We start from the raw sequence: 22,555 nt of genomic DNA, 5'->3' as shown, positions 1-22,555 counted from the left end.
CACTAAAGGCTTCCAATCCTTGCAGGACTGTATTCACCAACTTCTGAAAAGTGTCAGGTGCATTTTTCAATCCAAAGGGCATTACAGTGAACTGGTAGTGTCCTCCAATGGTTGAAAATGCTGTTTTAGGTTTAGGATCTTCTGACAACTTAATGTGCCAATATCCTGCAGTTAAGTGAAAAGTTCTTAGATACTTGGCAGAAGCCAGTGTATCTATGAGCTCATCTGCCCTGGGTATAGGGTGAGCATCAGTTTTGGTTACTTGATTGAGATCTCTATAGTCAACACAAAACCGCATTTCCTTTTTACCATCTTTACAATGAGGTTTGGGGACAAGTACCACTGGGCTAGCCCAGGGACTTTCAGAAGGCTCAATCACTCCTAGATTTAACATTTTCTGTACCTCATGTTTAATGCAATCTCTGACATGGTCAGGGTGCCTATAAATCTTACTTTTACAGGCAAACTGTCTCCAGTGTCGATTGTGTGCTCATACCAGGTAGATGTACCTGGGATCAGTGAGAAGAGGTCAGAGAACTGATCTAAGAGATTTATGCAGTTGTCCTTCTGCTCAGCAGTAAGGCAATCTGCAAGCACAACTCCCTCCGCTAAGCCATCAGCTTCTGTGGTGGAGAAGAGGTCAGGGAGAGGGTCACTCTCTTCTTCCTGCCCCTCATCAGTTGCCATGAGAAGGGTTAAATCAGCCCTGTCATAATAAGGTTTCAGGCGATTGACATGAAGCACCCTAAGGGGACATCTGGCAGTGCCCAGGTCTACCAAATAGGTGACCTCAACTTTTTTCTCACCAATGAGATGCGGTCCACTCCATTTGTCCTGGAGTGCTCTTGGGGCCACAGGCTCCAATACCCACACCTTCTGTCCTGGGTGGTACTGTGTAAGAACAGCCTTCAGGTCATGCCATTGCTTTTGGAGCTTTTGGATGGCCTGAAGGTTTTTACTGGCCTTTTTCATGTACTCAGCCATTCTGGATCTTAGGCCAAGCACATAATCCACAATGTATTGCTTGGGAGCTTTTAAACGGTGTTCCCAACCCTCCTTTACAAGAGCAAGGGGACTTCTTACAGGGTGCCCAAAGAGAAGTTCAAAGGGGCTAAAGCCCACTTATTTGGGGGGTACCTCCCTATAAGCAAAAAAGAGGCATGGCAACAGAACATCCCATCTCCTCCTGAGTTTTTCAGGGAGTCCCATGATCATGCCTTTGAGAGTTTTATTAAACCTCTCAACCAGACCATTTGTCTGTGGATGATAAGGAGTAGTGAACTTATAAGAAACACCGCACTCCTTCCACATAGTTTTGAGGTATGCAGACATGAAGGGCCATATTTATGCTTTTTACAGCCGGCTAACGCAATTTCTTAGCGCCGCTCGGGCGTCAAATTTATACTTTGACGCACGGCGTCGCAAAACACAGGTGTGAGTATTCTTTTTTTTACTCAAACCAATGCGTCAGGTCGTAAAGAAAAACAACGTTAACGCAGCGAAAATGACTGTGAGACGGTCTAGACGTCGCAAACCGGGTACGTGCCATTTGTTTACACAATTGCATCAAAAAGTGGAGCAAACACAGCAAAATGTGCTAAGGAAAGCCAAAATGGATCCCAGATGCTTGCACAGACCCCAGGAAGATGACAACAGACCAGTAACCAGCCAGGTGGGGCCACAGAAGACCCATGACATGGAGAAGAAGAAAAGAAAGTGTCATTTCAGTGCAGAGGAGCAGGAAATTCTGGTGAAAGAGGTGACGGAACACCAGGACCAACTGTTTGTCACCTCAAAGTTGCCAATCAGTAGGAGAGAGGCAATATGGCAACAAATTGTTGACAAGATAAACAGTGTGGCAGAAGTACGGAGAACAGTCATCGAGTGCATGACTGCAAGCGCAGGACCAAGGAAAAGATGGCCAGGAACAGTAGGGCAGCACTGCAGACTGGAGGTGGGAGTCCAGCACCGCAGTAGGCCCTGGACAACATTGAGGAGATGGTGGCAGCCGTCATCCCTGAGGAGATCATCACAGGGATTCAAGGACAGGACAGTGCAGACTACCAGGAGACAACACAGATGCAGGGTAAGTCGCATGGGGAATTAAAATGAACAAATGTTAACTGCAAGCAAGGGGGAGGACATACCTACTACACAATGCATGGAAGTCATGATATTCAGGGAGTGGCATGGGTAAAGGGGCACGGCAAGGGGGATGGCCCATTCAGAGGAAACCTGGGGCACAGTACTACTCTACACCAACAACCTTTGCATGGGGGTATGCTGCCATGCCAAGGATGTTGGAAAGGTAAAGCCAGTTCAGGAGGGTAGGGTATAACGTAAAACTGGCCTCTGTCACACGACAGCTGGTGTTCTCCCTACATGAACTAGGGCTTAATTAACAGTATCAGGCAATATCTGCAAGTGGAATTTAACATTGACAACAGTTGCCACTACCACCTCTGCTGTGTGTACAGTTCAAGTAGCTAATGGCAGTAACGTCCCCATGGATCAAACACACCCAAATTAGAATGTTCAGGATGACAACTTTATCAATCGCCTGTAATCAATACAAATGTTCTAATCCTGTCAAATGTGATTGTTCATAGTTGCTACAACTATTAGCCATTGTCATAAGCATTATGAGGTACACGGCACCAATGTCATACCCATGCTGCATATGTCAGGGTCCACCCTGTGCCTGGGTCACAATAGCTCTAATGACACCATGCAATATCCCAAATGTCATACTGCTCAGACAACAGAATTGAGGGGGAGGACATATGTCCCCGGCTACTGAAATTCACCCTCACAGTCAGAAGAGGAAATGGAACACTGCTAGGACCATCTGTGCAATCCAATGTAGCACACATTCCTCAACATCAACATTGCACACTACCAATGCTGACATATGTAGTATGCCATGCCAATGGTATGCATAGCATATGCTAGGTCTCAGCAACATATAGGTGGATGTGAAATATCTGAGACTGGGACAGTTTCAGATTGTGAAGTGTGGTGCTAGTGCCATCAGAACAACCACAGCCAGTGCAAGGCCTCACCATGATAATGGAAGTAGATGGAGGGTTGAGTAGGACAAGAAGGTGGCAATTCACAATTTGGCCAGAGCCAACACCTAGAGGATGTGATGCTGACAAGTCCCCAAACTGACCACAATACATGTGACATGCAGGTGGAAATGTTAATATGAAAGACAGGAGTAATGAACCGGAACCAAGATCACAATGTGCAACAAATAGGAAGGCAGGCACGTCACATTACAAAACCCACAACACAGACACACTAATTGTACCATATCTTATTGCAGATGACGATGGCTCTCCAGGGGATATGCCTGTCCTGGACTTCCCTGATGACATGGATGATGAGCTGACAAACATCAGCCAGCAGACCTTCCAAGATGTCCTTGGGACCCTCCAGACCCCACCTTCAGTCGCAAGGAGGAGCACAGAAGTAGCAGCCATCACAGAGGATCCACCACCCCAATTGTATGACCTGCCAACTCCAACCCAGCTGAGGACTCTGACGACACTGGCACCAGCTTTGAGAGAACTGTAGTTGGAGTTCAGCGGGAGCTGGCCAAGGAGGTGCGCTGGGGATGGAAAATATGGCAGCCAGCCTAGAGGGGGTGCGTTTGTGCATGATGTCAACTGCAAAACTGGCAGCAGCCATGCAAGGGCGAACATCAATCTTGCACGAACTTGAAAAAAGTGTGAAGGAAATCAGCACAGCTGTAAGAGAGTTGACACAACACCTCCAACAACAATTCTGTCAGCGCGTGCACAAATGCAATATTGACCCCCTCAGGGCTGACCTGGCTGCCTACCACAGTGATGTGACTGCTATACTTAAGAACCGCAGCTCCTCCTTGCTGCAGTACTGCCCTTAATAGCTCCACAGTTGGCAGCTACCGGGATGTCTGACTCCATGTCTTCAAACACTGAGGTGTGTGTTGCACCTTCACAACCACCACCACCAAGGGAAGAGGAGACAACACACACATCAGAAGATGAAGACGTGGAACAGATCACCTTCACCCGTAAGACTACCTGGTAGCACTAGTCCCTGCCACATGGCCACCTATAACCAAGGTCCTGTACTTTGTAAAATGCCAGTCTTGCAACAGCTGCTCACAAGCACTGTTCTCCAGCCCACTGTTTATCTTGTCACCCTGCCCTGTGATTATCTCTCACTAACTCATTGGCAAATCCTTTCCCTCTGCACTGTCTGACACTTCACCCCAGCATATCCAATGACATGTCCTTTTGCACTTGTGTAGAATCACAATGGAAGGTGTCACACTAATGGACTCACAATCGTGGACAATGTACATATAGCACTACAGCACTTTAAAATAAATAGCACTTACACAACAACTTTGTCTTTGTGTAATGTGACACATCAACCGTGATGGAGATCAGTGATGTTTACATCAGGTCAATGATTATAGAATGTCAATACAACTGCCCTGGAAGAATGTTGGCTGATAACTATGCACTGTGGTCTGGATTGTACCATCATCTGCCCTTCCTGGGGGTTAATTATGAGGGAAATAGAAACTACACAGTATAATGCTGTGTTGGATAGAATAACGCTTCCTCAAGGGATATCTAAGCCAAAAATTATTGCCTTCAACTTTATCTTCAAGCCAATATTTACGTATGTGATACTTGACCCAATTTTTTCCTAACACACACCATACAGCATGAATGGATGTGTATGAGTGTATGTACAAATATATAACATGGCTGAACAATGTAACAAATGATAGGTGTGAGTTATTTATACCATACTACATGAGATCATATCTCCACTCACCTTATAAGGCTTCACTTGAACATCAGGCTGCAGGCAGACGTAACACAGTGTCCTCAATTCAAAATCTGGTCCCAAAGTCTGTGAGATAGAAAACATACATCAAAAATTAACAACACTTAGGGATCCATAGTAACCTTGAGTGGTGGATGCAATGGATGGCAGATTCTTAGCAAAGTAGCTCTGGTGCAGCTGCCAATGTAACAGCTCAATTGGGATTTGGTTGCATCATGGGACGCAAATGCAAATACTAAAGAGACACTGTTCACCCATGCCAAGGTCCTGATCCCCAAGCATGTGTCACAAACTGTAAAGGATTACCTAAATATTTATTTAACAGTAAAAAAGGAAGTTAAAACTTGGGGAAACACCTTACCTAACCTAACCTATCCTAACTACACATTACCCACAACTGGCCCTAACTAACCTAAGCTAAACTTACTTATCACATTTACGAAACGATCTAAACATCAACCCCCCACCCCCTCTTATAAGATGGGACACATGGTGGATGACATACACTAACCTAAACACATAGGGGGTCATTCCGACCCTGGCGGCCTGCGGTATGTTGGCGGTAACACCGCCAACAGGCTGGCGGTGTTCCGCCAGCAATTCTGACCGTGGCGGAAAAGCCACGGTCATACCGCCGGCCCCTCCACTTTCCCGCCAGGCTTCCATCTGGCGGGCATAATCCCCAGGGCAGCGGTGCAAGCACCGCTGCCCTGGGGATTATGAGTCCCCGACCGCCAGCCTGTCCGTGGCGGTAAACACCGCCATTGAAAGGCTGGCGGTAAGGGGACTGGGGGTGCCCCTGGGGGCCCCTGCACTGCCCATGCACTTGGCATGGGCAGTGCAGGGGCCCCCAGGCATAGCCCCATTGCGCATTTCAGAAATGCGCGACGGGTGCTACTGCACCCGTTGCACATCAACATTGCCGCCGGCTCTATTACGAGCCGGCGGCAATGTTGATGTGCCATTTCCGCTGGGCCAGCGGACGGTAACGCTGTTACCATCCGCTGGCCCAGCGGAAATGTCGGAATAGGGAGGCATGAATACCGCCGGCAATGGCGGTATTCTGTCTCCCCCGGCCTCGGCGGTCTGGAGACCAGACCGCCGAGGTCGGAATGACCACCATAGTATCTTATACTAAACAAATATATATTTTTTTGTATTTTTTTTTTTTTAACACCAAAACCCCAACATCATCACACACATAATAAAAAAACAGATATTAAAAGTATCATACCCCCACCCCTCACACCCACTACTACTAACTAAACTAACAGCCTATTCTAACCTAACACTAAGCCCCCTAAACCCAAAAATGAAAAGAACCAGGAAGGAGGAGGTAGGGGAGGGAATCATGGCTGAGGGTAAAATGTTTACAAGTACGCCCTCTGCAGGGTCTCCTTTATGGCACGCACCCTCCTATTCACTTGTGCCACCTCCTGCTGCAGCCTGGTCATTTTCCTCAACATACGTTCAATGTCACGTTGCATCCGCTGAAAATCTGCTGGGTCAATGACTGCAGCAGGGGTGGTCTGGGTGCCAGTTGAAGATGTGTGTCCCCTTGTTGGTGCCATCCGTGTAGGAGGAGGTGCAGGTGGTGCTGTGATAGGTCCTGGAGCAGTGGAGGTTGACGGTCCAGCAAAGGTGCCTGCTATGGTTGGTGCCACCTGGGTGATAGTGGTGGTGCTGGTGGTGGTGGCTGTGGTGGACACGGAAGGGCCCCCTTGGGCAAATGCCCTACACACTCCGGAGGCTCTTTCATGGCGATAACGCCTTGCCATGTTGCAGAACCCAGACTCCACATCCAGAATGTGGCGGTAACGCATCGCACAGCACCGGCACTCCTGAATCTGGATGGGATTCATATTGGCAGCTGTTAGAAAAAATATTAAACCAAACATTAGGTACTTCATTGTGTGATATGGCTCCAGAAGTAAATCAGACAATGCATCTAATGTACTAGAAACAGGCCATATCATCATACAGATCACTGATTGTCCCTCAGGAAGTACATGCCAACGCAGCCTACACATGTCCTATCAAACAGCACAGCAATGCTCTAAAAGATGTGTAACAACTTAAATGACCAATGCATCATTTGTCACGTAACAAATGCTGCAAGTCCTCCACATATGACAGGCCAACTAATGACTAACTTCTGGATGACAATCAAGGGCCACAAGATCTGTGAGTTGTAAATGGAATTGCCAGGATCGAATGCAGTTGCTAATCATGAGTGGGTATCCTAGTTTTGGACAAGTGATTTACAGATTTACATGTCGTTGTACTAAACTTGGATCATCATTCCTCAGTACACATTTCATAAGCCTAAGCCTGTGCCTGGGTGGGGGGGGGGGGGCGGACAAGCAACAAATACTTTCAAACATCAAAGACACCTAGGAAGCTTTGGACAGCTGTACATGGGTTTGGGCAGTCCACCACAGGTAAGGAGGATGTCCAACTAGGATACACCCAAACATTGGACAATCCCATCCACAGTTATGTTTTGAAATGCAGACATTTGTCAACTTCATTTCATACCAGTAACACATGACTTACAACAAGCAGATAGACACATCTGGCCATGAGCTGCATGCACACCTATGTCATTGTACTCAAGTGCCACATACATGTAGCACAACATGTGGAGCTACATGCTGCTAGGAAGTCAAACATACAGTCAAACATGTTCCTTAGTGAATAGGGACGATCAAGTCTGTGGGTAAGACTTTGGCATCCCTTTTCTGTGAGATTCAGAGTCTGACTTGCTGACTAAATCATAAATATGGTTCTCTGCTACATTTTCTCAATAAAAGTTTTGTCAACAAAAGTCACCCTATTCACATGGCCGTGCCTACAGGGCTGCACTACAATCCCAAAATATGACTACACGCTAATGATTGCCCAACTCAAAGATGGAACAAAAATGCTACTCCACTCAAGGAACATATCCAATCATTTACTAGCGCATCATACCTTGCTATGTGTCCAACACACAGGAGTCAATCACACAACAGCAGCAAACACAACACAGAACAGAAATATCAACACTTACTGGAGATGTCTAGGTCTGCAAATCGAGCCACCTCTCCGATGGTGTAGGGGGCAGGTCTACCTGTAAAGCATGAAAGAGAGAAATGTGCTAAATGTCTGTGAACTGTACAACACTTCCAAATACAATTACTGCGTGTAAGATTAAATCAGAAAGTCAAGCCTCTCAGGCATGATGATACTGCAACCGACATACCACTGCAAACATGTACAGACATGGGCACTCCAGTGAGAGATACACACATATCTGCACACATGCAGTGGCACTAACTATTATGTGTTGGCAAACATGCTCCATCATATGTTTGCAGACTCATTTATGGAGTGTAGTCCTCTCATCATGTGTATCAATGAGAGACATGCAAAGCCACTTTCCTGGAGGACTGCAATACCAGTCACTCAGGTATTGTGGCTTGGGCATCAAAGGACAATCATTTACTTTGTGATGCACCTGTGGGTGGAATCAAGGGCATGATTTATCATGCTTTCTATGGTCCCTTAGGTTTAGGGCCTGGGTTGTGTCTAGGTTACATATGCTACATTAAAAGAGTACCCTGAGACACATATGCCCCCTACGACACCATAATGGCAGGAATCCTCTGCATTATTTGGTGACAGTTTGAGGCTAACCATGGAGATATATGTTGACAATGTATATTGCATTCATCCATGACAGACTGCATGGGCACAGGTGTAGTCATTGCACCTGAAATGTGTCTCTCATTGCCCTGCGTACCCAATATGGGTTTCGGAAATCACAGATGAGCAACATTCATCATCTTATATTTGCCAATTTGGTTGATCAGCGGATATATAGCAAACTGACACTGTGATATTATTAATACATGGTTTAGCAAATGTACCAGTGTGTCAATCATGCTGATGTAGTTTTCAATTTGTATGTACCTTCGGAATGAGAGCAGTCACAGGAATGCTGGTCTACTGATCTTAGCATACAACCATGTCAGTGATATCCTTGATACTGGGAGGTTAGTTATTAAACATATGCTGCACTTGATCAGCATGGGTGTGCCAAACTAAACTAGCTAAGTATTAGTCAACTGTATATGTATGATGGAATTGGTCAGTGGTCCCTTGCATGACATCATGCATTTAATCCATTGTGATCATGCATTCCCCAACGTCACGTATCCCATGATGATCCCATAACTTATGAGAAGTACATGGCAATAGAGTAACACAGATGGCAAATGCATTAGCTCGGATCCAGCTATTGTGACTAAGAGCAATGTAAAACACACAGGTACAATGTACAGAGGGCCATGGATAGTTGTTATCCCTCAATTTGTATAATTTGCTTCACTTTATGTGCCACAGGTATGGTAAGTTGCACCAAAGATTTTGATATGAACGTGTGTGTATTACTTTTGGCATCCATCCCTAATTTCATTGCGGCACGACCAAGTCCAAATATCAGTCTAAGATGTTACCTGAGGTCAAATATAACTTGTTACGTATGTGTCAGAATCCAGTATCAGAAATAATTGAGGGACACATTATTTCTTGAAAATATCTGGATTAAAGACATGTCTTTCCTGGTACACTCACAGACCATGCATAAAACATATGTTAGAGCCAGATTTGCATCATCTATTGACGTGAAGGCAGCACTAATTTACAGGCTCCTGTTGTGTTTTGTAAGTTAGTGCAGCTGTTGCGTCAACAAATGACGGTAATGTGCAGAAATTATTGTATAACTCACGGCAACTGTATGTTTAACTTGCATTCCACATGTCCAAAAACATTGCCTGCAGCATATGAACAAATCTGCTACTGTCACTACAGAGTATTTAAATGTGCACAATACTCTGAATTGTACTTACCAACAGGGCCACAAATCACAATAACCATGTGGTCCAGCAGGTCTTGCTCCCTGGCAACCAGGTCTCCCCAACGGTGTTTCACCTGGTGGTTGTTGCGCGGTGTGTTGTATATTATTTTTAGATGAAACAGGATCTTTGCCCACCGTAGCCTCCTTGCCTCTGTGTGATACTCCTGTATCACACGGCCACCTGCTTCAATCATTAATGGTAGGAAGTGGCACACCAGCCAAATAAATCCCCCCATCTCCTCCTCTCCCATCCTACCAAGACGTGGCCTACCCAACATGCTTGGAAAAAAAATAATAATAAAGGGATACAGAGGATAATGAAGGGAAAGTAGGAGAGGGAAATTAAAACTAATTAACAGTAAAACAGCCCAACTATCCCCAAACTAACACTACCCACAACAGACTCCCAACAGTACAAAGACAAAATTAGACATCAGAAATGACAAGAATAAATTTACACAGGATAACACAGACATTTAGGAAACACCAAAAGACAATTTAAAGACCACACAGGAGACAAATTAACAAAATGCACAGAGAGACAAGTCCAAACACAGCAACAGAGTCAGGAAATATCACAGACTGAAAAGTGAAAGTACACCCACCGTACCATTCTGTAAACAGGATATCCTATTACATCACTTCCTGCCTCAAATGCGGTGCGTTTGTATTCTTATGCGTCAAAATATTATGAAGCTTACAGTCTGTGCGTCATTTATTTTTGACGCACATGCTTAGAAATTACCCTGTATCCATATTTTCAATTATTTTTCATACTTAACAAATTACATGGGGTACAGTGTGGGAATTACTGCTCAGGGCCAATGGATGTATCATGGCAGTGAGCGTAATTTTTCCGCGCATATGTGGCATTTTTTGACACATGTGCGTCTTTTTTGATGCAAATGCGTCAATATTTCTGTCTTTTACTGGGTTTGGGTAATTTCTCAATTTTAATAGTACATGACAGGTGTGACAATAAAGAGATAGGCTATTTGCACCTACATTGTACCTTCCGGTGTATGGTCACATGTGACAGACCATACTACTGCGGACCATGATCCTCTAGTTGTTGTACCGGATTTGCACTCTTCATTGACGCAATAGATGGCCAAACGTGTGGAATACAAATTGGTATTACCCAGTTTGGGCATGTTGTGCGTCAATAGAGGATAGCAAGGCTACGCAACTTAATACAGTAACTCATTGCCTGTGTGCCAATGTGTGTGAATTGGCTCTTACTAATGTAGTTGTCCCACTGTGTGAACATCACAAGACGCGTTTTCTCAAATGTGCTTGTATGCATGTGTTTTCAATGTGGCCAACCATCAGATGCAATTCAGTGTGGAAATGAGAAAGGACATGTGTTTGTCATACACGTAGAAACAAATGCTGTGTGAATTTCCCAGGTTTTTCTGGGCATAAGCATCTCCGATGACAACCCATACACAGGATAGATAGAAGACGGTTGATCATGGCAAACCTCCAAGACTAGGCCATCACATGTCCTGGAATGTTGGATACCACTTCCTGGGCACATGTTTGTATACTACCCATGAGTCAGGCATTTGGAAAATGCTATGTGGGTACAGTGTTTGTGACTCCGAGTCCCAAAACCAATCAACAAATGTCATGTCACGCCACAGTTTGAGTCACATAATTGACCTATGTTTCTCCTGTGGCAGTGGAGGAACAGGAGACCAAGCAGCACGTGTGCACATATATCCAGTGGTAAATTGCACAAAGGTGTCCTGTTCAAGTATGTGGGGCCATGTGTAGCCTGTGTCAGTATTGGCCTTCATGTTGTCACAGTTACGTGCATGTCTACTCATGGAGTCTGTGGAGCCATTTCCTGCATTTACAAAGTATCCTTCACAGCTGAATTGAAGGAAAGCCGAAGAGAATTGAGAACACACATTGGGATAGTCCAGCAATGGCACTGCAGACGTTTTATGAGACTGACAACAGGGCAACCTTGGTGTGCTGACAAAGTTAATGGATCAGGAATTTTAAACCGGTAGGTTTCCTCACAACATTTGTACACAGGGTGGCCTCTAAAATTCCCACTGCAGCCGGGAACATCAGTGCCTCTGTGCTGATTAATCTCCCAGCTATTCACCACGCAAGCCCCATCAATATGTTGGGGGCAATGTGAATCAGTGTGTGGACTGTCAGGGTACAAACATGTGTTGACATTTCAAGCACATTATCTAACGTTGTTTGTTGTGCTGGAGGCACCATACAAAATCCATGCATACAGCCATGGTACACTGTCACTATTTGTCACTCATGCATACATGAAACCCAGACAAGGGTTGGCCCATTATTAGGCTATTTGAAGACAAGTTCCACCCTATGATACGATAAGTAAACTGATTACGCTATACAATGTATTTGAGTATTCATTGTAGACCTACATGACACAATACCCCAGGAGGAGAGTGAGGGCATGGAAAGCAACTATGAGACAAATGTAGCCACAGGGAACCTTCATGGTGACGCAAAGACAGGAACCAGTCAGGCTAACAGGATGCCGGGTCAATCAGGAACAAAAATAAACAAGGCAAATACACAGTGAGCTGACTGAGACTGGTCAAAGCTGGAACAACACTGTGGAAAATGAAAACTGTATTTGTCCTGTGTGCTGCAACTTTACACAATAACCCAAGGCCTGTGTTACACAAGTGATTTATATGGCAATGCATAACAATGTTATACATATAATGGCAGTTTATATGCTGTTACAGCCAGCTGCAAGGGCAGTGCATGTTCAAATGGCTGGTCTGCATGGAGGTGCACACAGGTGTGTGCAGCTTCACTCTCTCACAAGTCCTGTAGGTGAGAATCCAGTTAAAAGGGCCAACAGTACCTTTCACATGGGAAGCAATGGATATGTGATTACAGGTCCTACAGACTACAAGGCAGTGTATTATTTGACCAGAAGTCCATGCAGACAGAATAACACTGACTATGGCATACCATACTAAAGAGGGAAGCACACTGGAGTCAGAATGTGAGTCTGGGTGTGTGTAGATGAGGGATTATCTGGGTACAAATATTCCATTTCCAGGGCCCTCTGAAGAAGGGTGGGGTGAGACAGGGAATATGGCAGTGACAGGACTTATGACCTGGGATGGCATGTGCAGGGGATGTCTTGTGAGCAATGCTAGTCATACCTGGGGCACTCGTGCTATCCATTTGCTGCTTATGTGGATTTCTTGTCACACATACTCCTTGCCACAATAGCTGATGTCACACTTACTGCTGTCAAGGGTCTGGTCATACCTTCTTGTTACCAATGCCATAGCACAGCCACTGCCTCATGCATGAGGCATTTTTTCCGTAGTGAATGATGGTGTCTTAGTTGTGTGCCAAATGCTGCAATGAACCATGTTGCCAACATGTATGTGTGAAATAGCTGTGCTCCTCTGCTTTTGCCCTTCAAATGTGAAATGGACAGGATATATGTCATTTACAGCGTGTGTAAAGTTGGGTGTACATTCATACCCATCAAATGTGATTTGTATTTTTCAGTATCCTAATATGTATTTTTGCAAAGCTCCAGGAGGCTACACTCTGATTATGATTCTTAGGGATAATGTTATGCAAAAATGATTACCCAGACCATGTTATAGTGATTAGAATAGGTGTTTATTGACATATGCTAAGACAGTGGTGATGGTGAGTAGAGTTAAAAGAAATGTTGGACAATATGTTGTCTCCGACGCAATCCTGCATCTGTGTTTGGATGGTCACCCTCATGTTGATGGACAGTATCCTCCTCTTCCTCCTCTTCAGGTATTTGTGGGTCGGGTTCATATAGGGGAATGTTCCTCCTTACACATATGTTGTGCAGGATGGCACAGGTCAAAATGATTTTGCAGACCATTTCTGGTGAGTATAGGAGGCTGCCTCCGGTGATGTCGAGGCACCTGAATCTTGACTTCAGGATGCCAAAGGTCCTCTCGACTATGGTGCATGTCCTCCGATGTGCCTCATTATAGGCACGCTCTGCTACAGTGCTTGGGTGTGCAAATAGGGTCATGATCCATGGCTGGATCCCATATCCCTGATCAGCTGAAAGAGAAAATGAGTGAGAAGATTTTTATATTACTTGCACCAATGATTTTCACTTTGCATGGCAGTTCTTCTCTTGTGTTGTCTGTGACTCATCGGTGTTTGTGTTATTGTGTGGAATCCTAGGCTTCTAGGATGTACCATCAGCATTGGGTTGTTTCCTTATCTGAACTGGTGTTTGGCTGATTGACCGGATGTAAGCGGTATTTTTGTAGACTTGCAGTACATTGTGTACTCCCTTGCATTATGTCATGTGACAGAGGTGTCCATGTGTCTTAACTGGGGGTGACATGATACTTCCATAAACAGAATTAATTCCACAGTGGTGGTAACACGGTTGCATCTATATGTTCTGGACATCCCATCCAATTTAACATATGCAATAGAATTAGTTAAACATCAGTGAGGCCCTTAGATTTGGCAAGGTGACAATGTGCAACACATCTCCATAAGTTGTGAGCACTGACATGTTGACAATTGACTATGCACAAATATCCCATGTGTGACAAAATCTCTGCATACCTATTTCTCTGCCCTTGCCAAGTCGACTCAGGTTAAAACGTGTACCTATACTACTGAACATGTTCTATTTCAGCTGGCTAACTTGTTTGTGAGGTTGTCACTTACAGTGTCAGAAGGTCCATATGCTTGTACATCTGTTGTGTATATGTATAATTGTCTCAAACCTTATGTGTAGGAATGTGCACTTTCAATATTGTCACATCAATATGTGTTCTTAGCACAGTCCACTTGCTTATTGGTAGTGGGCAATGTCAGACCAGGAGTCATGTGAGATATTGGTACTGCCTCAATGATTCCATGTCACCTTCATTGTAGTCATCATCATCATGCTATGTGTGTCATGATGTTTGACCTGCAGCAAAACACATTACACACCCCTTACACAGTACTTATTGCTTGGAAGGGTTTTGATTGAGTATTCTTGATGTGATATTGAAGGATTAATCTTCCATGTTGTACTGTCAGTTAAGGCCATGTCATTGTCATTGTGCTGTTTTAAATTGTTCCCTTGTATCTGTAGAGTGGCATCTGTTGTTTTTTTAATCTGTCATTTGTCCATAGGTTTGTATCCCGTTGGGTGAGGATATCAAACATGCCTAGCAGTGTCACAACCTCAGTGTCTTCCTGGCCACGTGTCAATGTAGTGGTGTATGTGTTGTGTGTCCTACAGGGTTGCTGTGCAGTGTGTATATATATGTAGGTTTCTGTACTTACCAACAAGTAGGCCATTTCCATATCGTCCATCCTGGAAGTGTTGATTGATGGTGTAGTGGCGGAAGATGAATGAATCATGTACACTCCCAGGATACTTTGCCACGATGTTGGTGATGAAACCCCGGTGATCGACAATGGCCTGCACATTGATGGAGTGTGTGTGCTTCCTGTTGCGGTATAGATGTTCGGTTGCAGGAGGTGGCACAATGCGTACATGTGTGCAGTCAATGGCACCAAGTATGTGTGGGACGCCTTTGATTTGGTAGAAGCCCTGTTTGGTCTCCTGCTGCTTCTGCTGTGTGTTGGGGAAGCTGATGTAGTGGGGTGTGAGTGAGATGATGGCATCCAATACCTTGGGTACGAAGGCAGAGAATGAGGGCTGTGAGATCCCGGCAACCAGGGCACCAGTGGTTTGAAAGGAGCCACTTGCCAACATGTGGGGGACATCTAGCAGCTTGGTTTCTGGTGCAATGGTGTGGGGTGTCTGCAAGCTGGGTGTCAACTGTGGCTCAATATTGCACAGCAGCTGGTGAATGGCTTGCCAGTTGAATCTGTACCTCTGGATGATGTCTTGTTGCCGGAGTCCCAGAAGGGTTGTCCTGGTGCGGAATATCCTCTCCTGCCTTCTACGTTGCCTTTGGGTCCCTGCTGGTGTTGTAGAAGCTGCTGTTGTTGGTCCTGTGCTCTGCGTCTGCGTGCATGCTGGATGAAAAGCACCTCCATCTCTTCCTCTTGGAGCTCTGCTGTTCCTTCTGTGTCTTTTACTTAAGTACTAGTGTGTTTGCCCCATTTTAACGCCTTCCCTGACCCAGGCGTTATTTTTTTACGCAAATCGGGCTGTGCGTCATTTTCCGACTCTTCCTCCTGCCCGTGCGTAATTTTTGCACTGTAGCATAAATATGGCGCATGGGGGTTTAAGTCATTTTTTGGACGGGAACGCCTACCTTGCATGTCATTAACGCAAGGCGGTTTCCCGCATCCAGAAAATGACGCACACGGCTGACTTTTGGCATGCGCGGGCGTCATTGTATTAATATGTTGCACAGTTTGCGCAAAATGTGCGTCAAAATTTTTGGCACACATTCAGCGCAAACAGAGTATAAATATGGGCCGAAGTTACTACCTCTGTCTGGTACCAGTTCCTTAGGGAAACCCACTCTGGAAAAGATTCCCAGGAGGGCTTTTGCCACTGCAGGAGCTGTGGTGGTCCATAAGGGTATAGCTTCAGGATACCCAGTGGCATGGTCCACTACCACCAGGATAAACCTATTGCCTGAGCTGTTGGAGGGTCAATGGGGCCAACTATGTCAACCCCTACCCTCTCAAAGGGCATGCCTACCACTGGAAGTGGAATTAAGGGGGCCTTATGTGTGCAACCAGTCTTGCCACTGGCTTGGCAGGACACACAGGAGCGACAAAACTCCTTGGTGTCCTCTGACATATGAGGCCAGTGAAACAATGGAACGAGTCTGTCCCAAGTTTTACTCTGGCCTAAATGTCCAGCCAAAGGAATATCATGAGCCAAAGTCAGGAGAAACTCCCTATACTGCAAAGGGATGACCAATCTCCTGGTAGCTCTAGGTTTAGGGTCCCTTGACTCAGTGTAGAGGAGGTTATCTTCCCAATAGACTTTATGACTATCAGTGATATCCCCATTATGCTGTTTGACAGCTTGCTGTCCTAAACCCTCTAGTGTGGGACAGGTCTGCTGTAACACACTCAGCTCTTCCCTAGCAGGCCCCCCTGCACCCAAAAGCTCAGCAGTGTCTGCTGCCAGCTCATCTGGTATAGGTTCTGCACAGGGAGAGGTTTCCTCTTCCTCAAAAGGGGAATCTTCTGGAGAGGGAGGGATAGTGGGCAAGGATTTACCCTTTCTACCCCTGGCTTTTGGGAGCACTTGGTCCATTTTTCCAGGATCCAAGTTTCCCTGTCCTCTCTGCTTCTGGGCGTGAGCAAAGATATGCCCTGGAATGCCTCTTCCAACCTCAGCTTTCTGAGTTCCCTGTCTAGGGTGTTATCCTCTGGGTGGGAGGCTTGGTAATTCTCTGACACAAAGGTGATGTGGGAATTGGCAGAAGTGGACCTATCTCTAACTACCTGAACTCTAGTTACATGGCCTTTTGAAGGTAAAGGTGCCCTACTAGTGAGTGACCCCCTCCCACTACCAGCTTCACTAGATGGCCTGTTAGTAGACAGGTCTTTGGAAGTACCCTCCCCAGAGTCCTCAGGGCCCTCCCCTGATTCCATCTCGGTACCCTCTACCTCCTGATCTTGGGTGGCACCAGATTGATTCTGGTCACTCTCAAGCAAAAGACGAAGGAGAAGTTCTTTGGTAGGGTTCTTACCAATCCCTAACCTTCACTCTATGCGGAGACCCCTCAAACTTTTAAAGTTTAAATTGTCATAAGTTGTCTGTACAGCTTTGGGAGTGGCCTGTACTACAGACATAGTTGCAAGAAAGAGTTTAGGAAAGAGAGAAAAAGTTTAGAAACTTTTTTAAAGAAAAGAGAAAACTTTTCAAAACTTTTCAAAACTTTTCAGAAAGTTTTTAGAAAGAGAGTTAGACTGTTTAGGTTAACTATGTGTATTTCTTAGCATTTAGAATATGGTTTTCTTATAAAAAGCGCCAATGACAAAGTGATAAAGCAGTTACAAGTACATATCCCACCTCTGCACCACCATTGTAGGAGGCTGGCCTGGCTTATAATGGGTACCTGATGGTACTTACACATTGTGCCAGGTCCAGTTATCCCTTATAAGTAGATTAATAGTGTTCTAGCAGCTTAGGCTGATAGAGGTAGCTATAGAAGAGCAGCTCAAGTTGAACTAGGAGACATGCAAAGCTCCTACTATACCACTTATATCACATAGGTACTATATCATAAGAAACACAATACTCAGAGTTACTAAAAATAAAGGTACTTTATTTTAGGGACAATGTGCCAAAAATATCTCAGAGGATATGCTCCCTTAGGAGGTAAGTAAAATACACAAAATATACACAGAAACCAAAATCAGGTAAGTAAAACAGTCAGAAAGAAGTGCAAACACTGTATAATACAATAGGATGCAATAGGCCTAAGGGCAACACAAACGATATGCTAAGAAAGTGGAATGCGAACCACAAATGGACCCCTAGGGTAGTGTACTGTGTAGAGGGTCGATGGGAGTGTAAAAAACACTAAGGGTGTCCAAGATACCCCACCCCAAGACCCTGAAAAGTAGGAGTAAATTGCTACTACTTCCCCAGAAACACACTAATCTCGTAGTAGAGGATTTTGCAAAGACCACAACAGACTGCAAAGCACTGAAGATGGAGTCCTGGACCTGAGGACCTGCAAAGAAAGGGGACCAAATCCAAGAGTCGTGAAAGTGTCCAGGGGGGTCAGGAGCCCATTAAACCCCAGATGAAGGTGCAAAATGTCTGCCTCCGGATGGAAGAAGCTGAAGATTCTGCAACAACGAAAGGTGCTAGGAACTTCTCCTTCATGCAGAAGATGTCCCACGGAGAGCTGGAGGATGCATAGTTGTTTCTTTGGCAAAAGACCGCAAACAAGCCTTGCTAGCTGCAAAGGTCACAGATGAAGAAAAAGGGAGCTGCCCTGGCCCAGTAAGGACCAGGATGTCACCACTACGGAGACAGGGGGTCCCTCAGCAACGTAGAGAGTGCATGCACAAGAAGGCAGCACCCACAGAAGTCCTTGAACACGGGTTAAAGAAGACTGAGCACGTGGTTGTCTCAACACTACAAAAGAGGGTCCCACAAAGCCAGAGGTCAACTCAGAGAGTTGAGAAATGCAGGGCGGAGTGCTGGGGACCTGGGCTTGGCTGCACAAGAAGGATTCCTTGGAAATGTGCACAGGAGCCCTAGCAGCTGCAGTTCACGTGGTGCACAGGATTACTGTCTGGAGAGGGGAGGCAAGGACTTTCCCTCCTCCAAATTTGGACAGTTGGACCACTGGACATTCTGGGACACTTAGGTCCACCACCTGTGTATCAGGGGCCACGCTCGTCAGGATGAGAGGGGTCTCAGAGTACCCGTGACGCTGAAGTTTGGTGCCTGCTGGAGCAGGGGGAAGATTCCGTCAACCCATGGGAGATTTCTTCATGGCTTCCAGTTCAGGATGAAGGCAGGCAGCCCCCAAAGCATGCACCACCAGGAAACTGTTAAGAAAGCCGGCAGGATTAGGCGCTACAATGTCGCTGGTAGTCTTCTTGCCACTTTGTTGCAGTTTTGCAGGCATCCTGGAGCAGTCAGTGGTTGATCCTTGGCAGAAGTGGAAGAGGGAGATGCAGAGGAACTCTGGTGAATTATTGCAAGTTGTTATCTGAGGAAAAACCCACTGGAGAGACCCTAAATAGCCCTCAGAGAAGGATTGTCCACCTAGTGAGGTAAGCACCTATCGGGAGGGATCTCTGGCATCGCCTGCTGGCACTGGCCACTCAGAGGCCTCCAGAGTGCCCTCACACCTCTGGATTCAAGATGGCAGAGGTCTGGAACACACTGGAGGAGCTCTGGGCACCACCCTTGGGGTGGTGATGGACAGGGGAGTGGTCACTCCCCATTCCTTTGTCCAGTTTCGCACCAGAGCAGGGACTGGGGGTTCTCTGAACCGGTGTAGACTGGCTTATGCAATGAAGGCACCATCTGTGCCCTTCAAAGCATTTCCAGAGGCTGGGGGAGGCTACTCCTCCCCAGCACTTAATACCTATTTCCAAAGGGAGATGGTGTAACACCGTCTCTCAGAGGAAATTCTTTGTTCTGCCTTCCTGGGAATGGGATGCTCAGACCCAAGGAGGGCAGAACCCTGTCAGTGTGTTGGCAGCAGCGGTAGCTGCAGAAAAAAACCCAGAGAGCTGGTTTGGCAGTACCCGGGGTCCATGGTGGAGCCCCGGGAATGCATGGGATTGGCACCCCAATACCAGATTTGGCATGGGGGGACAATTCCATGATCTTAGACATGTTACATGGCCATATTCAGAGTTCCATTGTGAAGCTACATATATGTATTGACCTATATGTAGTGCACATGTGTAATAGTGTCCCCGCACTCACAAAGTCCAGGGGAAATTGGCCTGAACTATGTGGGGACACCTCTGCTAGTGCAAGGATGCCCTCACACTTAGTAACTTTGCAACTAACCTTCACTAAGTGAAGATTAGACATATAGGTGACTTATAAGATACTTAGGTGCAGTGTAAAATGGCTGTGAAATAACGTGTGCGTTATTTCACTCAGTCTGCAGTGGCAGTCCTGTGTAAGATTTGTGTGAGCTCCCTATAGATGGCAAAAGAAATGCTGCAGCCCACAGGGATCTCCTGGAACCCCAATACTCTGGGTACCTAGGTACCATATACTAGGGAATTATAAGGGTGTTCCAAGTGTGCCAATCAGAATTGGTAAAAATGGTCACTAGCCTATAGAGACAATTTTAAAGGCAGAGAGAGCATAAGCACTGAGGTTCTGGTTAGCAGAGCCTCAGTGACACAGTTAGTCACTACACAGGTACACACATTCAGGCCACAAACTATGAGCACTGGGGTCCTGGCTTGCAGGATCCCAGTGAGACAAGCAAAATAAACTGACATACATGTACAAATGGGGGTATCATGCCAGGCAAGATGGTACTTCCCTACAACTGTACACTTAGGCAATGTTGAAAACTGACCAGATGCTCATCGTTTTGCCCCCTAGATTACAACCGCAGAGGATGAATAGGAGATGGAGACATTCCCCTGTGTACAGGCCCCTGGTTGACTTGGCAACAATGGAGGACAGGCACATTGTCATTACAGACTTGATAAGGCCACAATCCAAGAGCTGTGTGCCTAATTGGAGCCAGACCTGATCTCAGCTATCCGTCACCCCACTGGGATCCCCCCTCTTGAGCAAGTCCTATCTGTGCTTCATTTCTTGGCAAGTGGCTCCTTCCAAGTGACAGTGGGCTTGGCAGCAAGAATATCACAGCCAATGTTCTCAAATGTGCTGACCAGAGTTGTAGGAGGCTGGCCTGGTTTGTAGTGGGTACCTTGTGTACTTACACCTTATACCAGGTCCAGTTATCCCTTATTAGTGAAGTAGTAGTGTTCTAGCAGCTTAGGCTGATAGAGGTAGCTATAGCAGAGCAGCTTAGGCTGAACTAGGAGACATGCAAAGCTCCTGCAATACCACTTATAGTTACACAGTACTTATACACAAGTAAAGACAATACTCGGTGCTAACAAAAATAAAGGTATTTATTTGGGTGACACAGTACCAAAAATATCTTAGAGACAATACTCCTTCTGTAGGTAAGTATTATACACAAGATATACACTAGACGTCAAAATTAGACAAGTAAATAGTCATAGAACAATGCAAACAGTAGGAAATCCTTTAGAATACAAAGAGAGAAAATAGGTCTAGGGGCAACACAAACCATATACTAAAAATGTGGAATGTCAATCACGAATTCCCTCCTAGACAAGTGTAGTGTGTGTAGATTCGCTGGGAGAGTAAGAATACAGTAAAGGTGAGTAAATTACCCCACCCCAGAGCCCAGAAAAGCAGGAGTAAAGTACTGCAAGTTTCCTTAGGACACACTACACCTCGTTTTTGGGATTTAGCAGCAGATAACCAAGCCTGAAAAGAACAACTGCTGGATTCTTGGACCTCAAGATCTGCAAAGGAAGGGGACCAAGTCCAGAAGTCGAAAGAAGTCCCAGGAAGGACAGGAGCCCCTGCCAACCCAGAAGAGGGTGCAAAAGAAGAGTCCCTAGTTAGTTGAAGACTGCAGAAATGCATCCTATGAAGATGCCAGCAGGTTCCTGCATGATGCAAAAGATGTCCCACGGTCTGAAGATTGTTGCAGATTAGATTTCGTGTTGGAAGGCACCAAAAAGCCTTGGCTATGGTAAAAGTGAATTTTTCATCAAAATGGCACTGGATGACCCAGGACGACCTGGTGGCCTCAACTATGTGTTAAGAGGAAGAGGGGGCTCTCAGCACTTTAGAGAACCCTCAGGATGCCAGCCAGGACCCCCAGAAAGCCACAGGATCTGGGTCAAAGGAGGTGCAAAATGCAGTTGATGCATCACAACTAAAGAAGGTCCCACGCCGCCGGAGAACAACTTAGTGAGTTGAGCATTGCAGGGTGGAGGGCTGGAGACATGGGCCAGGCTGTGCATGAAGGAATTTTGCAAAGAGTGCACAGAGGCCTCAGGAGGTGAAGAAGACACAAAACACAGGGGTACCATAGTTCTCAGGGAAGGCAAGGTCTTACCTCCTCCAAATTGCGTCAGCAGGACCTCAGGACAGTCTGTGTTGATGATGTCCATCCTCTGTGTTCTTAGGAGCATGCTTACTGCCGTGAGAGGAGTCCCAGGGTACTGGTTGTTGCCTTGGAAGGTGCCTGCTTGGAGCAGTGGAGTGATTCTGTCACTCCACAGGAGATTTCTTCGGCTGTTCTGGTGCAGGATGAAGACAGGGAGTCCCCACAGAGAGCACACTGT

The sequence above is a fragment of the Pleurodeles waltl genome, chromosome 2_2, assembly GCF_031143425.1.
Source record: "Pleurodeles waltl isolate 20211129_DDA chromosome 2_2, aPleWal1.hap1.20221129, whole genome shotgun sequence".
NCBI lineage: Eukaryota > Metazoa > Chordata > Amphibia > Caudata > Salamandridae > Pleurodeles > Pleurodeles waltl.
The sequence above is the reverse complement of the archived record's forward strand: the minus strand, read 5'-3'. Positions refer to the sequence as shown.